Raw genomic sequence first — 10,802 nt, 5'->3', positions numbered from 1 at the left:
CACCCAGCCCTCCTCTGGAAGGGAGGGAGAGCGTGCCCTCCGGGAGGAAACGCGGGGCTGTTGCCGGGATTGGCCGGCCGGTTGGAACGTCCACAGGCTGAGACCGTGGACTTTTAAACATTTGTGTGTGTGTCGATTCTTACAGAATTGACGAGCACAGTATTGAACGTCAGGTAGCATTTTGATTTTAAAATCGGACAGTGGAGCATCTCAGAACTTTGGAGAAGCTAGTACAGCAGAGGATGATGAGATGATGAGTCAAGGGCTGGAGTCCGCCAGGACCCACGGAACAGAGGCGATTCCTCAGTCAAAACTGTTTTTCTGGGTCCCCGTTTCCTTAGCTGTGAATCCGGGATGCACGCATCTTCTGTAAAGAAACTACTAAAGGCCAGGCACTTAGGAGGCACTGTATAAATCTTTACCCCGAAGCTGGTGATTCACCTCCAGTGTTTTAGTTAAAGTCCTAAATCTTTGTTTACTGCGGAAATGGTTTAAGCTCTTTTTTCTTTTTTTCACAAATATCACCATTGCTCGAAGTGTGGTCCATTTTTAACTGATTACTACATTTTACTAGAATTGCACATCTATACATTTTGTTACTGAATTATTTGCCGTGAAGTTTGAGAGCAATCGAATACATAATTTACTTTTTTGCTTTAGGTAAGTAGTTATAGTTTAAGCTACCTGGTAAAGTAAGGCGGGAATATTGCTCCAAAGCAAGACTTTGATTTGCTTTTGTAAGATTTAAGTCCTTCAAAAACCATTAATATGGGGGCGCCTGGGTGGCTTAGTCGGTTAAGCGTCCGACTTTCGCTTAGGTCATGATCTCGCGGTTCGTGGGTTCGAGCCCTGCGTCGGGCTCTGTGCTGACTGCCCGCTCAGAGCCTGGAGCCTGTTTCAGTCTGTGACTCCTTCTCTCTGACCCTCCCCTGCTCACGCTGTCTCTCTCTCTCTCCTAGAAATAAATAAAACATTAAAAAAAAAAAATTAAAAAAAAAAACCATTAATATGTACCACATTTCTTATAGACACTTGCTTGCGTTCTTTTCCCTGGGTTTGGTCAATGTATGAGGTGTTTTAGGGGGAGAATGGAAATAAAAAAGGGAACAGCAGTTTGTTACCAGAAGACTTACTGGGGATACTTGTAGGGGCGTGCTGAAGTAGTTTCCCAGGCAGAAACCAGGAAATACAGTAATTGTACCTCTTGGCCTTTCATTGTTTTTTTTTTTTTAATTGAATGTGGCAATAGATTTTTTAAAATGCAGCTATAAACGAAGAATATTCTTGTTTTTTGATGTGACAATAGACAGTTTTCTAAACCTGGAAATTGTATCTTAAATGATCTATAGCGTGTCTTATAGACAAAAATTTTAGACCACTGGATACAAAGAGCAAATCAAATGGAGTAGAGGGAAGGTTCCCAGTGAATATAATTTGTGTGTTGCTTTAAAAGTTTTACGTTTCAGCAGTTCAGTGGAAGATAGGTGTTTTGAAACTACTTTAAAATACTTTAAAATCAGTTTTGAGGCACCTGGGTGGCTCAGTCAGTTAAGCATCTGACTTCGGCCCAGGTCATGATCTCACAGTCCATGGGTTTGAGCCCCGCGTTGGGCTCTATGCTGACAGCTCAGAGCCTGGAACCTGCTTCAGATTTCTGTGTCTCCCTCTCTCTCTGCCCCTTCCCCGCTCACACTCTGTCTCTCTCTCTCTCTCTCTGTCAAAATAAAGACATAAAAATATTTTTTAATAATTTAAAATCAGTTTTATTTTTATTTTTTAATTTTTTTAATGTTTTACTTATTTCTGAGAGAGAGAGAGAGACAGCGTGAGCAGTTGAGGGTCAGAGAGAGAGGGAGACACAGAATCCGAAACAGGCTCCAGGCTCTGAGCTGGCAGTCAGCACAGAGCCTGATGCGGGGCTCAAACCCACAGTCTGTGAGATCATGACCGTAGCCGAAGTCAGACACTTAACCAACTGAGCCCCACAGGCGCCCCTAAAATCAGTTTTAAATATGTACTCTCTATATAAATTTTGCTGTGATTTATAATTTGTTGATCTTGGAGGCTGGAAGCCTTAGAGTCACAGTATTTATTGAGCATTTCTATTCCAAGGCACGGTTTTAACACTTACATTATATTTGGGTATGAGCAGAATAGAATTCCTTCCTTCTAGGAGATGACACTCTACTAAGTGGGCTAAAATAAGTAGTAAGAAAGCTGTTTTTAAAGCTGACAATAACATCAGTCAGCATTTATTGAGACCTACTTTGAGCCGAGCAGTGTTCTAAATTCTTTACGCACATTACTTATTTTACCCTTACAACAGCGCCATGAGGGCTGTCATTATTTTGGTCTCCTCATAGAAAGACATCGAGGTTGAGTAATGTCCCTGTCAGACAGTCTCAACAGCAAAGCCAGCATTCAAGCCCGACAGTTAGACTCCAGAAACCCCAGTCTCAACCTCTGCATTATTCCAACTTTCAAATTCTGTGAGTGAAATACAAATAAAACCCAGTGTGTAGTTACAAGAGTTCTGTAAAGAACTTCTTCAAAAAACCAAGCAGAGAGAGAAAGAAACTGGTATTGCCAGATGTAGATGAAAGCTTGTCCAAGCTACAATTTAATTATACTTTGTATATAAGATCATTTTTTCCGCCTGGTGAACAACCTGGGATTTCTTTTTGTTTCTAATCTCTCAGTCACTCAGTGACTACAATGATGGTATTATCGTAATAATAGAAAAGGTGATTTTTTCCCCCTTTTTAAATGTTTATTTAATTTTGAGAAAGAGAGAGAGACTGAGCACAAGTGGGGGAGAGCAGAGAGAGAGGGAGACACAGAATCTGATGCAGGCTCCAGGCTCTGAGCTGTCAGCACAGAGCCCGACGCAGGGCTCGAACCCATGAACCACGAGATCATGACCTGAGCCAGAGTTGGATGCTCAACTGACTGAACCACCCAGACGCCCCAAGGAAAAGGTGATTATTTTTCAATAAGAAGTTTAAAATATCTGTTCTTAGACCAAAAGTGAAATGTTAGATTCAAGAAAAGAAAATGCTTTGCTGCCTTCAAAAAGCTTATAACCAGGGACGCCTGGGTGGCTCAGTCGGTTAAATGCCTGACTCTTGATTTTGGCTCAGATCATGATCCCAGGATCTTGGGACTGAGCCCCAAGTCGGGCTCCGCACTGAATGTGGAGCCTGCTTAAGATTCTCTCTCTCCCCCTCTGCCCTCTCCCCTGCTCGCACTCTCTTTCTCTCTCTAAAATAAAAAATAATTTTTTCCAAAAAGCTTATAAGCAGACATGTAAATAAGTCCCTACATCAGTGTGATAAGAGTTATAACAGAGATTGAGATAGATAGGATTTAGTGGGAATAGTGATGAGGGAAAATAATTCTATGTATGATAGGGAGGAAGATTAGAGAGAAGATACCAGGTTTGAATTTGGCTTTGCAGGATGAATAGAAGTTAACTGAGCTGGGGAAGGGATTAGAAGATACGGATGAAAACAAGAATATTATGTGAAAGTATATGGTAGGTATGAGGAATGTGTTGTAGCTTATCACCTCAAGATGAGAGTGTATGGTTATGAGGGGGTGGGCTAAAGCAGATGGTGCTTGGAAACAAGCTGGAAAAGGAAAATTGCGGAGTTTGATTATGACTGCATTAAGATCACAGAAATTGCTAGAAATGAAGTTAGTGTGGGGTTCCAGGGCCTCTCATTTGGAATAATGAAGATTTGTCCAGTGTGGCAAAGTCTTTCACTTATAGAATACGGTGCTAAAAGTAGTTTTAATACTTTGAAATACAAGAAGTGTCCTAAAATAACATACAGAAATAGCTAAATAAAAACGTAGGACTCAGAAAGAGAAAACAGAAGTCTGCTGGTGCCCCGCAGTGTTTGTGTGTCATGCCAGGGACTTTAGACTCGATTCTGAAGACAGTGGAGGGCCAGTGAAGGATGGTAGGTAATTAAGAGAGACAATATGGCGGTACGGTGTGGAGGCTGGATGGGATGGGGAGAGGCAGAAGGTAGTGAGGTAAGTTAGAAGGCCAGTGCAATTGAAATAGCCCAGATAAGAGAGGCTAAGGGCCTGGAGTGGGGAAGTTGTAATAGTGGAGAAGAGAGGACATGATGAAGACGTAGATTTACAGGGGCCTGAAAAGTGATTGGCTTGGAAGGTGAACAGAAAAGTAAATGACTTAGTTTCTTAGTGTGGGAAACCGTGGCCAGAGGAACTTGTCCTATTATTATTTTTTTAACATGAGAGGAAGATCATTGTTTCAGTTTCGAACACGTTGAGTTTGAAGTCTGTCTCAGGCAGAGGTGTCAGTGGGGTGGTAGGAGCCCATCTACCTCCCATCGGGTAGAGTTGGGAGGATCCAGAGCCCAGGAGGGAGGCTGAGATTGGTGAGATTTCAGTTAGCCAGTAAGTGCTAATTGAAGCCCTAAGAGTAGATGTAATTGCTCATGGAGAGCAAATGGAATTAGAAGAGAAGAGGGCCAGGGGTAAATGGTTTGCTTTGCAGGAGGGGAAGGGATGATTGATTGATTGAGTGAGTGAGTGATGCCAATTTTCTTTTATAAATTGTGATTATAAATCAACAAGATGGGTTTTAATGGAACGTTAAACAACTTTATGCCCAGTGAATCCTGGTCCTTTAAAATTTTATTTGGAGGGAGGGATGCTGGCTGGTTCAGTTGGTGGAACATACGATTCTTGATCTCGGGGTTGTGAGTTCGGGCCCCATGTTGGGCGTAGAGATTACTTCAAAATAAAATCTTTAAAAAATTAAATAATAAAATTTTATTTGACGGTCACTCATTTATTCCAGAACTGTATTGCCCAAAGTATTATTGGAGCACCTCTTTGAAAGAAAGAAAAGCAAAAAACTTTACAGCAAGTTCACAGCCACAGGAGAAAGTAGATCTAGTTTTATTACAGAATTATTTTTTCCTGCTCTGTACTTTCTATTTCCGTGCATATATAGCCTATTTACCTTGAATCAAAGCTATGAAAGCATATGACTATACCCTCACTCAATTATTAGCTTTTGGAAGTCAGAGAAAGTGCTTTTTTTTTTTTTTTTGAAGAAGAGGTCTTCACTTCCCATAAATATAGATTGTTGGTTGATTTATCTTCCTAACCATCCTTACTCAGTTTTGGCACCAAGTGGCTCAGCCATTGCCAAAATTCATATTCATCTGCAAAGAATGAAGGTTCATCACCGCGGAGGAGACTCCAAAGAATGTGGTGTGGCTTTGAAAGCATTTTCCAAAGTGGACTTTCAAAAATATTTTCCTAATTTGTAGTATCATTAGAGTAAATGTATAGATTTTTAAGGCAGGAGGTGGCAAACTTTCTCTAGAAAGGGCTGGACAGGAAATATTCCAGACTTTGTGGGCCATACATCTCCATCACAACTACCCAATTCTGCTGAAAAAAGCCATAGACAATACTTCAATGACTGAGCGTGGGCTCTGTTCCAGTTAAAGTTTATTTATGGAACTAAATTTTTAATTTCATATAATTTTCACGTATCACTGAATATTATACTTCTTTGATTGTTTTTTCAACCGTTTGAAAATGTAAAAACCAGTCTTTGCTCAGAGTTCATACAGAAACAGGTGATGGACCATGTTGGGTTGATCCTGTCATAAGGAGTATTTTTTTAAATATTTAGATTTGTAAGTTTAGTTTTATTTTATTTTTTTTTTTAGTGTTTATTTTTATTTTTGAGAGAGAGAAGAGACAGAGTGCGAGCAGGGGAGGGGCAGAGAGAGAGGGCGACACAGAATCCGAAGCAGGCTCCAGGCTCTGAGCTGTCAGCACAGGGCCTGACACGGGGCTTGAACCCACAAACCTCAGGATCATAACCTGAGCCTAAGTCAGATGCCTAACTGACAGAGCCATCCAGGCGCCCCTGTAAGTTTAGTTTTTAAAAAAAGTTCTTCAGAGTTACACCTCCTACTTTTAAATTCGAATACATTTCTTGAAACATATGAACATTTTCAATTCATCCTCCATAGAGTAGGTGAAAAATATTTCCTTTATTGTTTGGAACCTGAGGCACAGAGTAGACTCACTTGAACAGTGTCAGAATCAAAAATAGATTTGAAAATAGTTTCAGTATTCAGTGCTCCTTACTAAATCCGTAAAATGGCGATCTGTTCGCCTCAGTGAAAGTGGGGATATTGCAAACTGGGTGAAATAAAAGACCAAAACCTGAAGGATTATTGCACTGACTCCCAGAGGGTTAGACAGGATGGAATCTTTTGTCTTTTTCTTCTCTGACTTAAGTAAATAATTTTAATCCTACAGAAGAGAAAACATGCCGTTTTTCTTCACTTCATGGGCATTAGAGCAGGTTGTGAAATAGAAGGGTTAAGCAGATGATGGTGAGGCAAGAGAAGGAAATGTAAAGGACTTGCTTCTTCACATCTAGCTATCCCAGATGTTTCTCTTGTACCCCTGTTTTTGAGAAGGAAATTCAATATTTTTTTCCTTGTAAGTCTTAGATTCCTGGGTAGCAGCCTGAAAATGGACACTTTGGCATTGGATTCAGGCAATATTAATCCACTTATATTAGTTAAAGTTTATTATTTATGTCCTTTTTTTAAAGTTAGATTTCCGACTTTGGAAGTTTTTACAGCAGTGATAAATTTTCCAACAGGACATGGAAGAAATTATTAATTTTTCTTCGAAGTTAGAAATGGCATACATGTGGATTTTTTTTTAAGTTTTAAATGTTTATTTATTTTTGAGAGAGACAGAGAGAGAGAGAGACAGACAGAGCACAAGCAGAGGAGGGGCAGAGAGAGAGAGAGGGAGACCCAGAATCTGAAACAGGCTCCAGACTCTGAGATCTCAGCACAGAGCCTCATGTGGGGCTGAAACTTGGGAACAGCGAGGTCATGACCTGAGCTGAAGTCAGATGCTTAACCGACTGAGCCACCCAGGCGCCCCATGTGACAAAAAAACGCCAGCTATCAGGATATGTTTGAATTGGTTACTTAGCAATCTGAAGCATAGTTTTATATTTAAATTTTTTAAATGTTTATTTATTTTGAGAGAGTGAGCTGGGGAGGGGCAGAGAGAGAGGGGAAGAGAGAGAATCCTAGACTCCACCTTGTCAGCATAGAGCTGGACACAAGCCTTGAGCTCACAAACTGTGAGATCATGACCTGAGCCTGAATCAAGAGTCAAACGCTTAACCCTCTGAGCCACCCAGGTGCCCTGGTATTTAAATAATTAGCTGTATTCTTTGATACTCTGATTATATAAGAGTCTATTAAGGCCGATGATCATAGAATCTGCTGGGAGGAAATGACACAGCTAGCTGTACAGCAGTATTTTCTTGAACTCTCTTTTCCATGGTCCCTACTTAAACTGTGAGGGGTAACATGGAACAAGAGGAACTTTATGTGAATTCGAGTGATGGCCCATTTGAGTGTGATCAGAGCTCAGTGGTTATCATCACGCAGTTCATTTAGACTAGCGTAATTCAAGGTCAAGCAAAATGTAGCAGAGCCCTATTGGCATCTGGTGAAAATGGTGAGATGCTGTCTAACCAAGTCTTCTTTGTGAACTTTAAATCTGTCCCTAAAGTGTAGTATTCTTAAGAGTTCAGTGATAATGGTCACTGAAGAGAAAATTAGATCAATTTGCCCTTAGAATTTATTATTTAGCTATCAGAAGAAGAAAGCACGAAGTAAAGAATACAGAAACATGTTCAATAGGCTACATTTGGATGTTGAGAAAATGGTGAGGTGAGAAAGAGTCTAAGACTTTTTAATGAAGATGATTTAATATATGGGTTTATCAAATGTGCAAAACCTGACTGAAATGATAGACTCTGTATTTGCATTAAGGTTGCAAATGAAAGTTAGACATCTTTAAAATTAAAAAGATTGTTGGAAACATAGCATACTGGACTTTCCAGTAAACCTTTTAAAATATTTTCAAGGAAAAAAATGTAAAATTATCTCAATTTACTTTTTCTTCAAGGACCTTTTGTGGAAAAGGCTCATTATTGTTTTATTTAGTTGCCTGATGGCATAAGAGAAAAATGGCTATATACCCCTTGGAAAAATGTATTCATCTAGAATGCATGGATGTTATATTTATGATTTTTGATGATATCTCAGCTGAAAATTAAAACCTCACCTCTTAGTGGGGCGCCTGGGTGGCTCAGTCAGTTAAGCGTCTGACTTCAGCTCAGGTCACGATCTCACAGTTCATGGGTTTGAGCCCTGCGTTGGGCTCTGTGCTGACAGCTAGCTCGGAGCCTGGAGCCTGTTTTGGATTCTGTGTCTCCCCCCCTCTCTCTGCCCTTTCCCCACTCACAGTCTATCTCTGTCTCTCTCTCAAAAATAAATAAACATTAAAAAGTAAAAAAAAACAAAACAAAAACCACTTCACCTCCTAGTGATGACATACCTCCTTTCTGTACCATAATGGGACCTGCTGGTGAGGTGGCTACAGTGTGACACAGATGTGACAGTCCAGATCGATGGGATCACTGATATTATAAGTTGTACTATACTTTTAGTTTGTCGAGAAAATGACTTCTGGTGGCTGAGTTCTTCAATTACTCTGAAGAATGAGTCTATGACATTGCTTGTCATTTTGTATTATGACCAAAGACTTTCCATTGCAAAGTAGGAAGAACGTAGTCCTGTTTTTGCCGTTCACATCAACTCATCGTTTCAGGTAGGATTTGCAACCCCGACCCAATTCAAAGCAAAGAATAAAGGACTCTCTTGTGATCCTGCTAAGTACATAGCCTCGTCTTTGTGTTTTCCAGACTGGAATTAATTTATGAACAGGAAAAGTCATCCACAGCATTACATCGAATCTTTGCTAATTGTAATTTTCATATCATTTATTTTGGAGGTTTTTTTAATTATTTTTTTTTTTATTTCTAGGAGAGAGAGAGAGAGACAGCGTGAGCAGGGGAGGGTCAGAGAGAGAGGGAGTCACAGACTGAAACAGGCTCCAGGCTCCGAGCTGGCAGTCAGCACAGAGCCCGACGCGGGGCTCGAACCCACGAACCGCGAGATCATGACCTAAGCGAAAGTCGGACACTTAACCGACTAAGCCACCCAGGCGCCCCTATTTTGGAGTTTTAAATGTATTTGCATGATGGTGACATAGTACTTGATGTTAACTTCATGCTTTACTTTATCATATGGTCATTGTTCAGGCAACTTCTATTCCCGGTGTGCGTGCGCGCATGCGCCGGAGTGTGTAATGTGACAAAACGTGTATCTCTTGCTTTGGGTTTAGTTAGGACACTTCAGGAAACACTGGCCCAAGAAGGATTTGCTTGAATAGGCAATTCTGTCTCGCTAAGCAGGGGAAAGAATCTTGGAGATCGTGTGCATTCTAGAACACCAGACCAACATACACTTCTGCTGCCACTGCTGGCAGATGGTCCCCTTTGGATTTTCCATTCCTCCCCAGAAAAATTATGATCGCCTGCTCTGTCTCCTCCTCTGTTGATATTATGTGTTCCTTCTTTTCCTTGTGTTTATTGATTTCCTCAAACCCAGTTTCTCCCCACACACATGCTTCTCCTTCACCCAGTACCCAAGACTTCAGTTTTGCCCCCAACATTGCACCGGGTTCCTGGGCTCCACGGATCTTCCATTAAGCACACCGAGAAGCAGGGCATTTCCCTGAGTGGAGAAAATTACTAGCTTGTCTCTCTTTGGCGCCAGTTTATTTTGTTCACTCTTGTGCCCAGCTTTAGGAAGGAGATGAAGAATCCCCTAGGCCAGACCCTCTATGAATCATGCTATCCAACTTCAATCAAATAGCTAGCCATTAATCTATTAAGTATCCACCTTGTTGTTGAGTGGCTCTTAAAGATTTTATCCTCAAGTAGTCAGGTTTTTTCTCTAAAATGGCCAGGCTATTTTATTTTCATAGGTTAAGTTCGGGTTCACCATTGGCAAGCTTCACTGACTTGGTCTGAGAAAATTTACCTGATGTGGTCTGAGTCTTCGTTACACTGTACATATTTTCTTGTCTTTTTCCCAGTTCTGTAAGAGCTGCCATCCCTTCTCAGACTTTTAAGCCTCTTTCTTCCATGAGACTTAATTTCCCTCAAATCCTCTTCCAGGTGGGTTTTTATTTTCCTGCAATTTAATAACACATATAGGTTGTTTCCCCCAACTTTAAAATATTGTGTTTGAAGTTGCTTGCCCCTTTTATTTTTATTCTTCTCACTGATTTTACAAAAAAACGTTGTATTCATAATTGCCCCATTTGCTCACTGTCTTATGAGCTGTCGCTACCTGTTTTCTGTTCTTACCGTCCCTTTGACGCCATTTATTTAATGTCCTGTCATCAAAAACAAGGACCTTTTTCAGTCTTTATTCTCCTTACTTATAAATCACTGATGTGCCTCTTCCTTTTCTTTTTAGGACATTTCTCCACATCCTGTCTGTGATCCATGTTATCCTGGTTGTGTTAACCCTCACCAGTCTTTTGCCCACTCTTTACCTGGTTCTGTCTTTTCTTCTCATTTACAGTTTCTCATCGTGATTCATGTTCCCAAAGGTTTAGTCCCTAACTCTGCTCTTTGAAAAACCCCGCTCGGGGCGCCCAGGTGGCTTAGTCGGTTAGGCGTCTGACTTTCGCTCAGGTCATGATCTCACGGTTCGTGGGTTCGAGCCCCGCGTCGGGCTCTGTGCTGACTGCCAGCTCAGAGCCTGGAGCCTGTTTCAGTCTGTGACTCCTTCTCTCTCTGACCCTCCCCTGCTCGCGCTGTCTCTCTCTCTCTCTCCTGGAAA

At 41.0% G+C, this 10,802-nt stretch overlaps 1 protein-coding gene across 3 annotated transcripts in view; it reads left to right on the top strand.

The window, feature by feature from the left end:
• The window catches only part of DENND2C (DENN domain containing 2C), an 86,031-nt gene that overhangs the window by 384 nt on the left and 74,845 nt on the right, over positions 1 to 10,802 (top strand). The gene's annotated exons all lie outside the window — the stretch shown is intronic.

The sequence above is a fragment of the Crocuta crocuta genome, unplaced genomic scaffold, assembly GCF_008692635.1.
Source record: "Crocuta crocuta isolate KB4526 unplaced genomic scaffold, BGI_CrCroc_1.0 scaffold180, whole genome shotgun sequence".
In the NCBI taxonomy this organism is placed as follows: domain Eukaryota; kingdom Metazoa; phylum Chordata; class Mammalia; order Carnivora; family Hyaenidae; genus Crocuta; species Crocuta crocuta.
Note: the sequence above shows the minus strand (reverse complement) of the source record. Positions and strands in the feature narration are given on the sequence as shown.